The sequence below is a fragment of the Schistocerca americana genome, chromosome 6, assembly GCF_021461395.2.
Source record: "Schistocerca americana isolate TAMUIC-IGC-003095 chromosome 6, iqSchAmer2.1, whole genome shotgun sequence".
NCBI lineage: Eukaryota > Metazoa > Arthropoda > Insecta > Orthoptera > Acrididae > Schistocerca > Schistocerca americana.
In genome coordinates, this window is record NC_060124.1 from 289950195 (window position 1) to 289970566 (window position 20372).

Here is a 20372-nt window from a genome sequence, read left to right on the forward strand (position 1 = left end):
TGTTTCTGAAGGTCATAAAACATTCATTCAGCAGTTTGGGACAAGGAAACAAATTGAGTAACTACATATGAAACATTTGTTTCAGTGTATCACAGTATTACAATAATTTCAATTAACAAATAAGCTGTTCTATTGCAACAAACAGTGACACCAAATCCATCCAATGACAGGGAACTTGGAACATTGCAACAATCCACATCTCCATTCCCATCTAGAAAAAGGGAACTCCTTGCATCTACCAACTCCACCCAATAGTTTCCAAAAGGTTTAACTCTTAAAGGTGAAATGACAGCACAGATCAGAATCCTAACTGCATAAAGGATTCCCTAGACATTAAGTAACATGCAGCCTCACATAGCCTCCCACATAAGTTGTTCCCAACAATATATTTTCCAACTGCACAGCTACATTGCAACCACCCAATACCATGAGATTCCTTTTTCATGCTGGCTTCTACACACATTAATTACAAGCTTTAACATAATTGATTACTCAATACTACCTGCACAATATGGTTCTCCCCACAGTGAAAACCAAAAGTTACACAAAAGACACATTACTATACAAGCCAGTAACAGTTCTGTAATTTCAGGAATGCAGTATTTTTCACAGAAAATGTCAATGTCCCACAAAGCATGGAGAGGCATGTTCTCTAAAGGTATATACTATCTCAGTTTGCTTTCTCACTAGTCATAAGCATCTTGTGCAAGACATCATACAACCTGAGATTGAAAATGAGTCATATATCAATACTAGCAACATCAGCATTAGTTTCACCATATAAACCATTTTCTGAAACTTTGCAGTTTCTTTAGGCAAGTTCACTGCATTAATGTTACTTTCCTGGCAATCCAACTACTCTGCTACACAGATACCTGCCTGTATCAAGCACTCTCTCATCTCACATTTAGGAATCAATGAAATCACAGGCAAGTATGTACAAAACAATTACACATGTTACAGAGCAACATAAACCTTTATTTCATCACCTGATTTACACCTCTCCAACATGTTTCATTCACTTTTCCAGTACTACTTCATAGTATTTCATTCACAATTTCCTTCTCTACTTACAATTATGTTGTAGCCATCAGTGGCTGCAACTAAAGCAATATTTCATTGTCATGAGACATTGACTCATGACATTTTATACTGTCTACTTTCATCATAAAGCAACACAAACATAGCATAAAGCATATCACACCTCTCACAGCCTGGGGTTCAGCACAAATTCTCACAGTGAACATAAGTAGGATAAATATAACCAACAGTTTTATCCCTTCAACATAATTTAACAGCATTTTTTTAGTGACTACTACTACTACTACTACTACTACTACTACTACTACTACTTTCATCCACTGCAATGGAATCACTCAGTTCTCATTCACATTCTCCCATCATTAACAACAAACACCATAATTTAACAAATGACTTCAGAGGACAGTAAAGAGCAGAGAATGGGGCAGACTATGAGAGCAAGTGCAAACATTATATACATTAAGGGATAAGGCAAGCCTTCCACTCAAGTAGGTATTCCTGATAACTGCACACCAAAATTGCAGACACTTTACACGCACCAACAGACTTATAAATGTACTTTAAAGACTTTGCCAAGTTGAAATTATTCAATTACAACATACTCAATTAAATGGAAACCTGTAGAGTCAATTCATTATGCAACCACCTAATTACTTGCTACTCACAATAGGCATTAACGCAACTGCCAAAATTACACTTCCCTTGCACAAAATGCATATTATTGCAAATACATACTTTCACAGGAACAAAGCATGCCACTTTGAACAACTCACAACAATATTACAACATGCTGTGTGCATTGAAACTGCACTTCCAGATTTATATCCTAATAAACTTCACATTATAACCATAGGGCCTACAAATTTAACAGTGTAGTATTGAGTGTAAGCAATAGCCAACACATTTCTGCAACCTGGATTCTATAACACAAGTCGTGCCAGACCAAGACTCAAACTCAGGACCTTTGCCTTTGGTTTGTAAGGTAGGAGACAAGGTACTGGCAGAGGTAAAGCTGTGAAGACGGGGCACGAGTCATGCTTGGGTAGCTCAGATGGTAGAGCACTTTCCCACAAAAGGCAAAGCTCCCAAGTTCTAGTCTCAGTCCAGCACACAGTTTTAATCTGCCAGGAAGTTTCATATCAGCACACTCTCCACTGCAGAGTGAAAATCTTACTTTCCTTGTTGCACAAGACCATCAAAAACCACATCAGTAAGTTTACAGCCAAATATTTTTCCCACTTCAACAGCCTTTCATTTGATGCATACTTTCACTGGTGCAATACCAAAAATCGTGTTTTCTGATTTTGCTACTTCCTTAGTATCAGGTTCCACACAACACATGACAATTTTAACACGTATTATCCATGCATATTGCTACTCTTGCACAACCAATGCCACCCCACTATTGGTCTGTATTACCATCACTACACTCTGCCGTTGTCCGTTTTTCCTAGGAGACATCTCCTCAGACAAAGACATCTACATACTACTTATCTGCTGGATTTATGCAGACATTTTACCTCTTACATTCAGTAATATTTCAAACCTAATAATATATTAGGTAACAGAAAATATGTCAATATTGGTAAGTCTTCTACAATTCCCAATGCACTGATAAATCACATACTAATGCTTGTAAATGCATTCTATACACATGCTTCAAGGCAACAACATTATTTGCTTCACTGTACTTCAATCTCCTGTTTCCAAGGCATGTTCATGTTCACTATAGTCCACCATGTTGTGCTCTACTACTAAGCTTTCATTGTTGACTGAAATAACAATTGGCTGCAGCTAACAATGCGCCTCCCTATGTACCTATTTAATACTAATTCTACTTATGTTGCTGAAGCTGTTTCGTGACTCATGCACTATAAATGAGTGTCATATTACCTTTACTAAAGATTACAACATTGACCTACAAACTACATGTATCGCCAAACTCAGAAAACCATTACAAGAACGCACCTAATCCCCACTCACGAGTAGTCTTAAAAGATAATTTTCACTAGAGAGAATGGGTGAAGAATCAATTTGTGGCACACCTTTGAATGCAGGGTTTTATCAATTGTACTAATACATCGAATCTATAACTAAATGACATACATGGGGGGACTCTTACACATATCCTAAATCGACAATGAATACTTTTGCCGATTTCGACAACAAACTCTCACGGCAAGTACACCTGCATTCAAAAGCTCAAACTTGCCACTCTTTACAACACATAAACTAAATCCGCTTTCAATCACCACATCCGCAGTACGCGCTGGACCGCCAGGCTATCTGACTGCATTTCAAGGGTCATGCACGCCTACTTATAGCGAAACTGGCGGTCAGAGATTGCCGTCATCACGTCCGTGCTCTGTGGAAAGCACGCTGCCAACTTCACACGATGCCGCGCTGCCTCAAGCAAATACTCAAGTTGGTACTGGTCACATGACATCCGAGTAGCGCTACCCTCCAGGAATGCACGCATTCATATTATTTACAAGATGAACGCGCCGCCACGTGACTCCGATTTTCCGCCTCGCGCTGTCCGGCACATCGGTGCTCCCAGTTACACGGAACAACTGTCCCACAGCACATCCCACTAGCGTAACTTCGCGCACATGATCGACGCAACTGATTTCCATATCCTCACACTCACCACGGACAACTACATATCATGTCCAGGTAAGTGCGGCGTTGGCGTATTGATGTGTAAAAATGTTGCGTGGAGTGAAATCAAAAATTACCGAGCTCAGTCCAATTATGCTCACTTCTCTTCAGGAAATATGTTAATATAGCATGGTCAAAAGTTATTCGACATTTTCATATCAATATCAAAGACCACACAAATGCAAGTACGATTCGAACTCTGAGGGTTCCAAACAAACGTAGACATTTCAATAATTCTTTAATACCTTTTGAACATTGTGTTGTCGGATGTCTATATCCATGACATAATGACCGACTCTTTATAATCCATTGATTAGGCGCACTTTTTACCCCGCCATAGGACCATACAGCTTACTACTTCACACGCGTTTCACGTTCATACATCTAACGTTTCCAGAGAAAATGGGATTTCGAGGGAAAAAATTACAATTTTTTTTTTTTTTTTTTTTTTTTTACCGGTTGAGGTGCAGGAGCCTACAGAACGTGAAGCTGCACCTGACAAAAGTAACTCTCACTGGCATTGGTTACAGCTCGTGCAAACGACACACAACCCATTCTCCCTATGCACTTCTTTCCGGACAAATAATTATTCAGCACAACTCTTATGCAGGTGTCTCGGAAGGGACACAGAACAAAATGCACACTTCAGTCTTTACATTAAAGTCGTCGTAGCGCTGTCTAACAATGTGTACTACAGCGCTCTTAATATCCGTTATTCATGGAAACTAAATGTACGTCAACGACAGGCAGTAAGTTATTTACACCATTACAGGTCCTACATCACTTATATTAGGCCCACTGCAAAAATACTTATCAGTTTTCGACTAAAAGAAATTTCGCAGATATAGCAAAGATAATCTCAGTGTAACACTACACTACTACGCCATAGTACTTGATATTTCAAACCAATGTTTCTGCCTGTTCCTGAGAAAACAGGGGTCATGTAAGATGGAAAGGCAAATTTATTGTACAAAGATTTCGTCTTTAGTAACTGAGATGCTGAACCCTCAAGAGACTTGCTGCACCCGTATACAAACGTACATTACTTTTCTTTCCGGACAAATAACTGATCAGCGCAGATGACCTAAGACGTTTTACGACGAACCACCGATAAAACGCTCATTTACTTTTCACACACACTGGACAGGAAATCGCCAAAAAGACTGTTCAAACACGCCTCCAGCCATCCTGATTTACCTTTGCTTAAATCACTTAAATACTATTATGGTTCCTTTCACAGAGCACAGCCGATTTCCTTCCCCATCCTTCTCTAATCCAAGCTTGTGCTCCGTCTCTTAGTGACATCCCTGTCGCCTGGACGTGAAACACTATTCTCCTCCTCCACTGACTTTCACATTAAACACGAGCTAATTTGTACTTCAGCGCTCTGAACATCGTCTTACACGCACAAAAGCCGTACATACGACAGGAAAGAATTTACGTAATTGTCAGCATTAACTTCTATACATACGACATCACACGTCTTAGGACCCTTCAAAGAACATGTATTTATCGGATTTGAACTGAAGGACAATTCAAACACGAAGCACCTATACTACTCACGCAACTACATAAAGTTGCGCTGGATTACCTCACTTTCAAAAACTTTGTAGGTAACTTTCGTATCAATTATTTAACACGTTGCGCTCACAACGTTTAGTCATCGGTATTCCGATTACACTACCACAAATATTCAAGAAACAACTCGCGAGAATCATAGCAATTGAATAACATGCTTAGTTCAGTCATCTCCTTGCCGAGACATGTACAAATCGATAGGGTACTGAAATTGCGAACAAAAGGAAATGCACAACACTACCAGATCACATATTGTTTACCTGCAATAAACACAGGTGCTGTCAATTACGTTCTAGGATAATGATGCATTTATCCATATCCAATGCTACGGACAACAAACGTAACAGCCATTATTTTCCAAATATTGCTCTATGGGAATTTTATCGTACTAGTGCAATAGCTGCGTACGGATTATTACTTCGTAAAGCGAAACCTTTTCTGTCGGCAAAAACGGAACTATCACATCACTTTATTGTACATCTGTCTGTACGTCTTTTAACACTTTCTTTCTCTGCAGCGCACAAAGGGTTCACATTGAATTTTACATCAAGTACTTATGTCTACAGTCTCTTTGGTATGTACACATTTTACGCTTCAGAGTCCGTGCAATCAACGACTGTTTAAGTCGCGTATTTTCATAGTGTCCGCAAAACCTACAGGTTAACTGTTTAAATAATGACGTCTGTACAGAACACTGCAACACGAGACCTACCACCACTTCTCGTTTCTTCCAATTCCCTCCAATCGCTGATCAAGCCAAAGTCACCTTTACATTGCCCACATTCTTCTCCAGTATTTCAAACTACAAAATATTATTGGCAGCCTATCGATAATACGAATCTTCCTACACTATACTGTACAATATAGACATGTCTACTGAAAATTATACCTATCACACATGAATCGATATTATACTCGTGTTGGTATTGAAAAATCTGCCTAACCTCAGTCCCATATCCTACATTTTCGATGGCTGCATGTGCCATGTAAACCAGCTTGTGGATATGGCGCCCGAATTAGCATATACACATTCCTACTACCATTATTACATTTATTCAGTAGGATGTATCAGCACTACAGCGTCTAAAAGACCTATATTAATATAACAGACAAAAAATAAACACAAGCAACTGAAAGGTAAGGAATGCACCCGCAAACATGTAAAACTGCAACCAAACCAGTTTCATTCATTGCAGTCGCATTGTAATAAACCATTAATAAAATAATCGGACAAAAAGCAGTGCTAGAGCACATGACATATACTCAAACACTTTCATACCCTCATGCAATACATCCTTTGAGTCAAATATTTCAATTTTACCTTTATATTACCATAAGACTTTTCGTCATCTACAGTTTCAAACTGTCAAACTCCAGTGCGCACTTCCATTACAATTAGGCGTTTTCACTGTATTCCAATTCCAGTTATAATTTTTACACCTGCAAATAAATTACCTATAGTCCGATAACATATGGCAAGTGACACGAAGTGAGCTGCACGAATACCGTCTCGAAAATCACAGTCCACTTCATCTTATAATTGCAACTGTTTGCAACAGTACATCAAATATCTGAACGTACGTTCCTCCAACAATTCCAAAAATCACTTTATCCCATTATCAGTTCATTCATTCAAGAAACTGAACATCTTCCCCTATTCTTGTAAAATTCCTTCACCCATGTACACATTTTTTTTTTCTTTCCGCTAGTGAAAATTCAGAGCGAATGACAACACATAGCGCCAAATAGCAGCTATCTTCGACCTCCAACCTTGCACCTCAAAGGGGCCTATACATGAACCGACCGACCAACCATTTTACAAAGCAAACTCTTGTGTGTAGGCGGTTTGATGGAATGACCAATGAACTTTCCTTGAAGGTACGTCGCGTGTATAGAACCAGCCGCCGCCGCCCCCCACCATTGCACCCAATAAATTGTTCCATGTGTAGTGTAGGGCTGTCGCGTCAATCGTCCAATAAAATTTCGTCTTTTCTCATTCAGAGCAAATTAAATGCTGTTCTAATATACATGGCAGCGTGCGAGGTTGACGAAGCTAAGAGCATAGTTTACAGAGAAGTGTATAGATTGCAGGTGTTTCTGGAACACATCATCCAAGTAGTATACCAATATTGATGCAGAAAATTAAGCTCCTCTTATTTTTACTATATCCTCATGGCTTAGTTAATAACTGAGGATGAAACAGCAACGAATTTAACGTCGTCTTAACTTCTGCCCCTGGCTAGAAATCGTTATGTAACGAAAAGCCCCTCCTCACACTTTAGTCTCCCTCATTATTGTCGTCTTTCTCGTTAACAATGGTTTATGGTGGCCAGCACCTCCGAAATGTGTGATTCTTCCGTTTTTAGATAATAAAAAATCGTCTCCAAACTTACGTAACAGAACTTGGGTGAATTTCTTTCCTTACATAACCCACAGCTTTTAATTCACTTTTTTCGTCTGTTACAACAGCCAAGACAAAAACCATTTTCTTTCACATAAGATCAAGCGAAATCGCGTACAACAAACACATTGAACTTAAGGTAAACATCACAATAGGAAGCCGCCGTAACCGCTGAATGCATTCGAGCGGGTAGTGTGTACGCAGCTACGAAATGAGACGACCGGTCGAGAAATGGGTGCGTCCATGGCGGCCTTAATTGTTCGCTATATTTCATTGTCTGTCGCCAGTATACAATAAAATTACCCAATAAAAATGTCGACCTAGTAACAGCAATATGACCACAAACTTAACTGTGCGACGTGTAAGAAATGCTGTTCTTGAAGTAACGGACGATTTACTGACGTGTCTTGCCCCTGAGTCCCGGCCCATCACAATGTTGCACCTACACAGAAATATAGCTACACGTAAACTACGAAAATAAGGAGCACCAGTTGAGTTTCCCATACTAACACAAACTTCAAAACACACTCACAACGACCTGCTGTTGACTGCAGTTACACAAGAGTCGCGAACGAAATCCGTCACATTCATCTTCACAGCATCGTTCAGATATTTGCTTAAAGCGATTTACGAAAATCGTTGAAAAATTAAAAACCGTGGGAGATGATAGGTGTTTAACTCCTCTTTCTACCAATAGGCAGGGTACAAACTGTGACACCAGTGCAATCTACACCACCAAACAACTGGCACCTGTTCCTTTACTAAACAAACCACTTCATCACCCACAGTTTATTATACAACTGCTATCCCCCATATGTCTCAAAGACTGCACCCTTTTCCTGAACATTCCCTTTTATAGTAATCTCCATTGGCTAGAGGAGTGGTTACTTCATGGCAACAATATATGAGCCACAGTATAGCTTTCTCTACATCTGGTATAGTCCTCACTTTCTATACCCTGTGACTTACACCATCCTTTAAAATAATCTCACATAATTTCAACACAACAAACCCAAGGGACCAATTTTACCAAATAGCAAACAATGATTTGGATGATGAATTCACTTCTATGGTAAAAAAAGTCATGCACATTGCACTTCATACACAATCCATATTTCTCCATCATATTCAGTTAACTATGATTTACACTACAATCTAGACCAGTCATTCAGACAGTATTCACTGAATAAATATAATGCAACTCACATGTTGTACTAGAACTTGTGCATTTTAGGAAGTCACTTTACCTATACAACTAAATTTCAAATTACCACTTGACACTAGATCAAGTCATTCACATCAACCAGGAGTTATTGACCTTGATGCACCACTTCTGGGTCACCATACACAACACACCATTTACATTTTTCTCAGATTCAACTGACACTATCATGTACTACTCAGAGTGCAGAATGCAATTGCTAGGAGCATAACAACCATCTGAAGGGCTTATTTCAATAATGGTACAATTCCACTTCTGTTCATTTTGAGATACAGTGTGCTAAAGTTACATAAGCACTGACAAATCTGCAGTTGAGATACCAGATATATTGAAGCATATGGCTACTTGCTAGAGATGAACTTTTCTTTCTGTTTGTTTGGATAATTAATTTCAGAAGCATTATAGGCAGAATAGTGGAGATAATGCACTTGTACCACTATTGAAATAAGGCCTTCATCTGATCTCACCTGCTCAGCTTTCAAAAGTAAATACACAATGGGCAGTACTGTTCTGAGATGGATATGTCTTGCTGTCTTTCCATTTCCAGGAATATTTATACCATGTTCTTAAATTTCCATAACACCTTTCTTTACTTAAAGTTCTTCCCATTCAAAGAATAATTTCACACAATAAAAATAGAAAATCATAAGTAACAAAAAGAAAAGCTTTGGTCACAGAAATATTTTTCTACAATATTGCTACAACAAACACAGCCACTCAAGATATTTCTATTTGAAGCTTACAAACAAAATCCTGTCTGAGTCATTAGGCAGGCTTAACTTGTATGGAATGACAACTTCATAAGTAAATCTTCAAACTAAATAAAAGCCATGTGACAAATTATTTAAAAAACTGTTAGTTCAACACTTAAAAAGAATACTTCTACATCACTTACAAATTCTACAGAAACAGACCCACATTCAGTTGAAAAGCAACACAGTGAGTACCATATTTCACCTCACAAGACAAAGACCTCACTCAGGCTAACAACAAGGAACCATTACAAAGTTCCAGCAATACATCTAACACTACTTATACTTCACTGTTTATGAAACAAACCCCCAATGAATTTCTAAACTAAATATAATCATTTACCAATTAAACCCTTAAAGTGTGTAGTCTTCCCATGGTACAGCCATTATCATCCATCTTTAACCATTAATGAAAACCTGGTATTTTTCCAGATGCTCTCCAAATAACTACTTTCCATTATTAAAGAAAGATGCCCCAATTTTCTGTGCAATTACTGACCTTTCTCCATGTTAAGCATCTTTTCCAAAATCATGAAAACACTATGAAAGACCTACAAATTTCATAAATAACTATGCACCTATCACCATTCAACAATATGGCTTTCGCACATATATGTCCATCCAAACAACAATTCTTTAATTACTGAACCACACAAAAACCAACCAACATTATACACCAGCAGGTATCTTCTCAGACCTCTGTAAAGCTCTTGATGTACCACTACTACATCATACAATACTGCTTGATACATTGGAAAGACATGGAATAAGGAGTGTAGCATATACTTAGCTATGCTTCTACTTAGAGAACCACAGATACAACATAACACTTCTATAAATATCTGTGTGCAGAACAAAATAGGAAAAACCTTTCATGCATGAAAAATCAATATAGTGTTCTTCAGGATTTTGATCTAGGGCAATAACTTTCCCTCATTTATGTACGTGACATATGTTGATCATATGACCTTTCCTGATGACAGAAGCATAGCATTGACTCACTACTCCTTAACACCTTCAGTCAGTGTCTAATAACTCAATGAACCAACTTTCAGAGTGACATTACAATAATCACCAAACTGTTAATACTTGAAAAACTATATATATAAACCTACATTCAAAATTCCTCATCCAACCATAAACCTATCCAAGTAAATTCAAACAATAATTGAATTCAAAATGAAAATGCAAACAATAAGTTCAGATCTATGGGTTAAGCAAAACTTAAAAAGGGATAAACACACAAACTGATGGATTAGATTTACTTTCATTCTAATTTATCTGTAGCAAGAAGATCCTCCAGGATGTAGAACATGTCAGGAAAACAACAATACATGACATATATTTACAGCTAAAACAAATAAGCTAGTGTACCATTACACAAGTCCCAAGAGGAATGATCATTTTTTAATGAACACTATATGAAAGTCATTTTACAAATACTAATGCACTGAATTTAAACCTATATTTGTTAACACAATATCCAACACACAATCACAGCACATGTGCCAAATAAAGAGTGAAGAACATAACCACAGGGGTGGCAGTAGTTTGAAGTCAAAAATTTTGGGAATTCATAGATAGCACATTGCATCAACACACAATTCTGGTGGTCAGTTACCACCACACACTTCATTATGATATGGATAACAAATATTGCTATCTACTACAAATAAATCCACACTAATCCAAGCATACCATGCACAGTTCCACTCCTTTCCCCACAATGGAATCATCTTCTAGGGAAACATTTTAAGTACAAAAGACACAACTGATGATAATTTGTGCTCTCAAACAGATACAATCCCATGAATTCCACTTCACAAAATTTCATGTTGCAAACACCCCATGCCTGTTCATCCTCAAACAAACCTACTCACCACATACAAAGACAAAGATTAATCCGAAAGGCGCACACACGCGCACGCACGCACGCGCACGCGCACACACACACACACACACACACACACACACACACACACACACACACACACATATCCAATAAGTCTTTTCAAGAACATCATCATACCACAACATTGTAATTCAGCTCCATGTTATATTACACAATAAAGTTCCAGATCAACTAACACTTGTTCCAAATCCAGTATTTAAAAACAAATTAAAGGTATTTATAACAGACCATTGTTTCCATTCAGTGAAACAATTCCATAAAAAGTAAGTGTTAATTAAACACTAACAACTTAATGTAAAGTAAGTTGCTGCCAAACCTAGAAATCAACAATAAACAAGGATCTTTTTATTGTACTTCTCAATTTTTTAATACTTTTCTGTAGTGACACAGATTGTTAGTAGTAACTTTCACATTTGTGCATTCTCTATGGTAAACATCATGTTTCATATATTTTTATATGTTATTACCCTTCCATCATATTTGCAGTGACCATTTTCATTATTTCTGTACTTAGCAGATAACACTCTACATTCTCAAGCTGTAGCCTATTTAGCCACACATTTCTTAGTAACTCACATTCATAAAACATGACTCATCCTAAACTTTGTACTTTTCGTACAATATGTGATCCATGGGACAAATAAATTTAAAAACACTGTCACACTAGTAACAAGTTCAGAGACAAATACATTCTTACAGGGTTTTCACTATGCTTTAATTATCTTCCTACATGAAAAGTCCTCATAGTATATACATGCAGGTGAAATAACAGAATCAACTTCCACTCACCAACTGGCAACTGAACTGTATTAACCAAAAGCTATTCCTTTTAATAACACTACTTTACACCTACAATTCACCCAAACTGTCTTGTCATTCAACAATGCCTTTCAGTTCATCAAAATACATAACATTTGGAACCAAAATATTAGAATGCCACTGTAGTGTGTAACTGATTACAATTTTAAAACAATAAAAGCACAAATAACAAAATAAATCAGAAAGGTCTGGTCACAATCATATTTCTGTGCCTGTTGCTCCAAGTTCCAATGGTTTCAGAATAGGAGGTAATATGGATACCACATTTGGTTCAAACCAACCAAAGGGGTTTTGAAGCAGCTTATTACCAGTCTCTACCTGCATATGCACATCACAGATACTGAACTGTTTCACACATTTCTGTACTCAAGTTCACCTCCATCTCTACAGAATTTGTCATAAATGTGGACACTATCCAAAAAAGTCACAAATACAGTGAGCAGTTAAGAAACAAATTAAGAACTCACACATCATGCACTATTTTTACTCCATCAACAGCAAAAATGCAGTAAGCAATAAACATTTTTCCTTTCAACATTTTGTGCAGGGTTGCCAGCAATAAAAGGGCTCTTAAGCAGTTTTAAATTACTGGCAAAGTTTCTCCAAAGTCACTACCTGCTTCCTTTCTCATATACTAGATCTGAGTATTCACACATCATGGCCTACACATCTTTCACCAAAACCCCCTACCACTTTCAATAGGCACATGACTCTTTCCCGGCAGTAACTGATACATGTACCACATTTGGTTAACATCAGTCCACCAGTTTAGAAGGAAACATGGAATATAGAAACATATTATGGGTTTCATCTCAAGGAAGGAAAGCATCAGCAGACATCTTCAGGTTCAGGCCTTCTGCCAAATCAAGCTGAAGGCATGGGTGAGGCACACATCACAGGGGTAGATGTAGATGGGCCCAGAAAAGAGGTGGGGAGAGGGAAAAGCCCAAGCCCAGAGAGAAGAGCCCAGACATGAACAGCAATCATATACCCTGAACAGGACCACTATTCTGGATGACAGAGTTGGGGAACAGGAGATACTAATTTGGACACCCAGGCGAACTACAAACATGTGCAGCATAAGCAGCCAACAGTCATTGGCACCAGATCTGCAATGGGAGGACCCCAGCCTCCACAAGGATGCTGCTTATAGGGCTTGTGTGGGAAGTGCTAGTTGCAAGTCAAATCCCACAGTGAAGTATGGGGTCAAGCGACCACAACGCAGAAGGTGATGCCAAAGCATCAGCCAAACCCACAATCAAGACAGGACTGAATCAACACCTGATAGTCATAGAAGGGTAGACCAATCAGCACCCCAGCTGGTATGACTCAAGCAACATAGAGCATTAAGAGGCCAGCAGCATGTTTGGCTAAGCTGCCAAATATGAGGGAGCTCAACAACAGAGACTCAGCCTTTTGCCACCAATCTCCCCCCCCCCCCCCCCCCCCCCAAGAGTTATGGGCATTGAAGTCACCCAGTAACACAAAAGGCAGCAGCAGTTGGGCAATCAATGCAGCCAGTGCATGCTGTGGCACATCACCATCCAGTAGAAGATAGTCTGCAGCATCCATACCCTAACAGCAACAGCCTCTAAAGGTGCTTGAAGAGGCACACACTCACTGTAAAGAGGGTTAAGGACATAGACACATACCCTTTCATAAGCTGCCCAAGGCTTAAAATAACCCCAACAAGGGCAAGGATTCACATCACCAGAAACCAAGTTTCCTGGGGAGCAATGCTGAAGAAAGGGTGAAAGCTGATAGGTTGTTGGAGCTAAGGTGGTGGAAAAAACTGCCACAATTCCACTTGAGAATAATATGATCTTGAGGATTGGGAAAGCATTGAACATTCAATGAGGCAGTTTACACCTCAGGTTCACCTCCAGCCACCAACTGATTTCTTGAGGAGGCAATATCCACTGCATCTGAGGATCAAGCAAGATCCAGGTCCTCAGCAGACACCAGAATCCCCATCTCATCCTCAGATACAGAGCTTGTAGGTAGCAATGAGGTGGGTCCCACCACAAGTTCCTTACTCTTAGGGGTCTTCTACTTGGCTCACTGCTCCCTGGGTTTCCCTGGCTGGGAGGGCTTTACTGAGTCAGTATCCAGAACAAAGGAGGATTGTGAAGCCCTACAACCAGCTGCTTTTTGGCACTTCAGCCACTGGCAGGCATCACCTTCCCCACTGATGGAAACCAGGGAAGGGAGGGATCCAAGGGACCCCTTCCTAGCAAGAGCAGCCAAAGAAGTTGGACACTTTTCCAGTTTAGAAGTGGGAACAGATGTCCCTGATTGCTGGGCAGGGGTGTTGCTCCCAAAGTACGTAATGCAGGAGCAACAGGGAGGGAATTTCCCCCCCCCCCCCCCCCAAACATCAAAGGGGCTGGTTTAGTCTTCCACATCTGAGAGGTGACTTGGGTTGGTGGAGCTGATGGAGCTAGAGCAGTTTTAGCAGCAGTGTAACAGGTCATCATACAAAGAGGATAGAGGTGTTCACCTTCCACTTAGCCTCAGCGTAGGTCAGTCAGTTCAGGGTCTTATATTCCATAGTTTTCCTCTGATTCAGTAAAATCCTGCAGTCTGGCAAGCAAGGTGAATGATGCTCTCCACAGTTGACACAGATGGGAGGCAGGGCACATGGACTATTGGGATGTGACAGGCGTCTGCAATCGCAACATGTGAGGCTAGAATTACAGCAGGAAGACAGCCAGCACTTAAAGCACCACATCCAAGGAGGAATATGGGGCTTGACAACACAGCAGTAGACAATCACCTTGACCTTCTCAGGAAATGTATCACCCTCAAAGGCCAACATGAATGGACCAGTGGCAACCTGATTATCCCTCAGACCCACATGAAGACACCAGACAAAATGAACACCTCTCCACTCCAAATTGGCACATAGGTCATCAGACTACAAAAGATCCCTGTGGAATATAATGCCCTGGACCATATTTAAACTCTTTTGGGATCGTGATTGTAACAAACATCCTCCAACCTGTCACAAGCAACTAATTCCTGTCACTGGGCAGAGGATGCTGCTTTTATAAAAACTACCATATTATAAAAACTGCACATTTTGGACAAGCCCTCCACTTCTCCAAACTTGTCCTCTAAATGCTCAACAAAGAATTGAGGCTTCATCATGATCAAAGACTCCCTATCAGCTCTCATACAAACTAGGAAGTGGGGCAAATAAGTCTCACTGCCATCCTTAGCTTCTCACGCCTCCCATGGTTTGACCAGGGAGGGCAACAATGTGGGGTCATATTTCTGTACATTGAAACAACCCCTCAAACACTTAAGAGTGCTGGCAGTTCGCCAGCAGCAAGAGACGTGCCACACTTCATTGCATGTCATCCACCCTGTTGCCACCCACTCCAACTAAGGGCCTTCCCCACAGATGCCACCCAGCCATAGCCAGGGCCACCATGCAGGATGGCCATTGCCAGCAGTCCCGATGCCCCAGGGAGATAGGCATCTACTCCTTGGCATACATGAGGAATTTACAGCACAGGCATCAGTACAGCAATCCCTGTGTTGTCAAGGGGCTACAACCATCAGGGTACAGGGTGGCCCCATCACAACAGACTGGCTACCATGCTGGATATCAGGCACAAAGAAGTCCATGGTTGTCATCAGCACAGAAAGCAACACTGCAAAGTGCATGGCAGAAACCACACCCAGAAATGTATCCTTATCCAAGAGATGGAGAATGCCCTGGACTGCAATGCAACAACAAGAAAGGGAGTGAAAGATCTCAATACACAATGAACACAATGCACCATGTATGGCACCCTTCCCAAATTGGCTGACTCTTCAGAAAAATTTGGAAGTATGGAGGTCAAACCCTACAGGGGACCACCACATAAAGGCCAAAACATGTGACTCCTTTTATTCACCTCTTACAACAGGTAGGAATACCACAGGCCTATTGCAACACCCAGACCCACAGGGGGGGAAATATATTAACTAGCTGCTTCTCAATTGTACAGCTTCCTCCAACAGTAAACACAGATACAAATAAGAAGAAACAAACATTACTTCACATTAGTTCTCTAAGCAAGTCTCCTCAACTCATATCAGAGAATAAATACAAATGAAACTACACTGCTGTTTAAGACAGTAAAACAAAATCCCAAACTGTCAATTCAAACCTATTATATAATGCAAAACCAGTAAATTGCTGAACCCAAATCATCTCAGTCTCTTCTATACAGTCATCAGTTATACTAAATGCATCTTACATTGGGTTACTGTTTTTAAGTGCAAATCAATCACAATTATATTAAATTATTCCAGCCTGGCAGAACAAGGAACACAAGTCAGAAAAGGACCCATCTACAGACAGTTCAGGTGGAACCACCTTTGAACACAACTGCAGTACCCCTATCCCTGCCCACTTTGTGATTTTTCCACCTACACTGCTGACACATCCCACATTCAAGTGCCTTATACCCTGGGTTGTGATGCTGCTTGCCTCATTATTAACAAATTCATACACTTTCAAAATACAGTTAGTAACGGGAATTTTTCATCCAAGTTAGACTCATTATTGCATGAGGCAGGAAACACTTCAGAATTCTTCCTACATTTTCATTTTATGTTGTTACTTTGGAGAGGGAGAGGAGGGTGGGGGGGTGAAGAATAAAAACATCCAGATGCACTACAGCCATTGCAGATATCACTTCATTCACTGTCAGCCAATATTTCAAACACTGAAATGATGGTGCAATGAACCACACTAAATGATTCACTAATGCATATGTAGAGGAAACAACATCAAATGTGTACCTACTCTCAAAATATCACAGCAGTCCTCTACTACCTCACCTTTCCAAACAAAATAGGGCCTACCACAACACATACATAGAAACTGAAGCACCAATCCAACAACTTATCCAATCATTTCCCATGTTGCTAAATCCATTACTTTCTACTATCAGCATGGGTTTCAGGCTCAGCAGTACTCTTCCAAGCCTGCAGAAATTTGTTTCCACAACCTTCCTTGCTTCTGCCAAAATATGATTAATCTGTAAAAATGGCATGAACATAACAGTACACAAGACATGCTACCAATGAAACTAATACCATTAAACAGTATGGGGCAAAACATTATAAAACTTGTTAACAACACAACATTTCTGTCCACATAACTTCGCCCTTGCTCCAGTATTCCCTTCTTGTCTACTTCTCATACTCAACTTGAGCAAGTAAAGAAATATCTAGATACTACAAATAACTACACCAGAGAACAGTCTCAAATGTGCCATTTCAGTTTATGTGGCAGTCCTTCAGCACCACCTCCATATGGTGAGTAGCAACTTTCCATCTCATAACATTTTTACTTTCTTTAACAATACACTTGTCATGTACCTTATTCCTTTAAATTACCATGCAAATAATAATATGAATAATGTATTAGTTGTTATGCTGTATGAAATACTTACCACATATCATGTTTCTTTATTAAGGTGTCACACAATGAGAAGCATACTTAAGCTCAAAATGGCTAGACCAAAGATCCATCTCAATATTGTGTGTGCAAAAGAGATGGTAAAATAAAAGCATTTGAGTTTATGGCATATCAGGAGATATGTTTACAGTGTATTTTGTTGTGTGTGTATTGGTTTGTATTTACAATAGCAACTACAGCTCTGGACATTACAAAAGGCAGGGCATGTCTCTTAATACAGTGTCTGATAACCATGGATGCCAATACTTGCTCTGCAATACAATCCAGAACTAGCCAGAAGTTTCTTAGGTACTTCATGGGGTATTCAAGTCTATTCTTCTGCCAACACAGCTGACAATTGCAAGATGGTCATCAGTGGATGTAAATATTCTATAATATTTCTCCTCTCACAATATACAAGGGGGAGGGGGGGGAGGGGGGCTAGGGGTGAGTACATGACTCCACCTTTTGAAAATATTGTAATCTAGTCTATTACTTTATATTGTAAAAGTCTGAAAAAATATTTGTTGAGGTCTTCTACCAGGATCCAGGCATGTTTTAAATTTATCAGTTAAACTTAACCACTAAATTTAAATCCCTACAGTAGTTATGATACTGCCCCAATGAATATTGTATTCAATATTTTTAGGTTGAAAGCCTTGTTTACACATCACTCACTTTAAAAAAGTATGTTCAGACTAAACATCTGCAACTATGAACAGAATTTGAATTACATGTTTTATTCATAGCCAGTGGGAAACATTTTTGGAAGTGCACTGGTGTTATTAAGTCTGTGCTACATGGTATTTTCAAGTTCTTGATCCTACCTACATGTGAGTATATATTCAACAAATGTTGTTAATATAATTGAACAACTAATAAATTGTTACTTCTTTAAAGGCAAACATAAAAGTACACCAGTCCCTTCCCCCACCCACCCTCCTTGGTGAGACACTACAGAAAATGCCATGGTATTACTACAATCAGGACAAGGGAACAGACAGGCCAGTCCAGCCATTCACCAAATACCATCTTGTTCATAGAGATCTTGTGCCTGAGCTGGTCACAAAGTTCCACATTGTCATCCACAAAAATGAAGCCTGGTAAAATGTTCTCCTGAAAAGACTAATGTCAAAGAGGAGTAGAATGTCACAAGGATGTTGACTGGTGGCTGTACTCTGCTCAAACATTTGGAGACAGTAAGCTCACACTTGTACCAACAACCATCCAGCTGTTAACTGCATTGGAGGAGGAATGAAACACCCCACAACAAGAAAACTCCTAAACAATCCTGTGCCCAACATGGAAGCACATCACAGACTATGCATTGCCATCCATGGTGATTACACACCCTATTAAGAACCACATCTTGCTTTTTGTAACATACAGGGGACCTCTAAGTCACAATGACTTCAGTGTAATTTTTGTCATTTTATCACAGTGTCATGTCTGTTCATGTCACTATATATTTCTTTCAGCTAACTCTTGGATTTTACCATACTATTGATCAGACTTTGATCAAGCTATGATACTTGGCAGCAACACATAATGCAAAAGTGGCTTTCACACCAGTGATGTATGTATGTACATTCATAGGCCAATGAATGCTACCAGGACACTGCTCTTCTTCAATCTTGCATGTCATCAGCCTGCTGTCATTCACAACCTGAAGCCATCCTCCAGACATTTTACTGCATTTTAAATCAGTTCTGAACTGTCTAAATTTCATCTGTCTTGTTAAAATTATACATTGTAATGTAATTGTTCTATGTAAATGTCACAAGTCTAAAGAGCATGAAAAACAAGTTTTGTTGTTTAATAAAGAAGCTTTAAAGCTGTTACCCAACTGTCCCATTTGTGCTAAATAACATTATTCACCAAATTACTTCATTCAGACCTTACAGCTTAAAATGAAAAGTGGTGCCCTGCTGAGAGTTGATTCGTGTGTAGTAGTAAATATGCACAATAACATTCCACTAATAACATATACCCAATGAAAACACTTTGAAACAAACCATGTTGAACCATTCATAATAGTGAATGGTGCTCTAATCACTCTTCATATGCTTGCAGTATAATGAAATATAAAGCTAATAATTACATAAAGTCCTACTGAACCATTAATGACACCTGCTGACTGTTGCTAAAAGTATTACTAGGCTTTACAATCAAACAAGTTTATGAAAATGTTTCTACTCACCATATAGCAGACATGCTAAGTACATACAGAAACAACAAGACTCTCACAAAGATCCAGTTCCCACCAACTAACTTCACCTAATCCAGTCACATCTGCCATCTACCAACAGACCTGCAACCCAGTTTAAATTTTTTTTTCCTTGATAGCTCTCATCAGTGTTTTTCCTGTGCTTGCATATACACCCAAAAAACCAAACTGCTGCTGTTATTCTTATTGAGTACAGAAAACACACTACATATTCCCATAGTAAAAAAATTGAGATGATTCCACAAAAACACGTGACATACTTGGCATTACTTCTATCCACTAGCCAATTGAAAGGAATACA

At 39.3% G+C, this 20372-nt stretch overlaps 1 long non-coding RNA gene across 1 annotated transcript; it reads left to right on the forward strand.

Moving 5' to 3' along the window:
- Positions 1-3433: 3433 nt before the first annotated feature.
- Positions 3434-19685, forward strand: LOC124619604. The gene is made up of 2 exons (XR_006980101.1): positions 3434-3717; positions 19323-19685. It is a non-coding gene; the product is annotated as an uncharacterized LOC124619604 (long non-coding RNA).
- Positions 19686-20372: the final 687 nt, after the last annotated feature.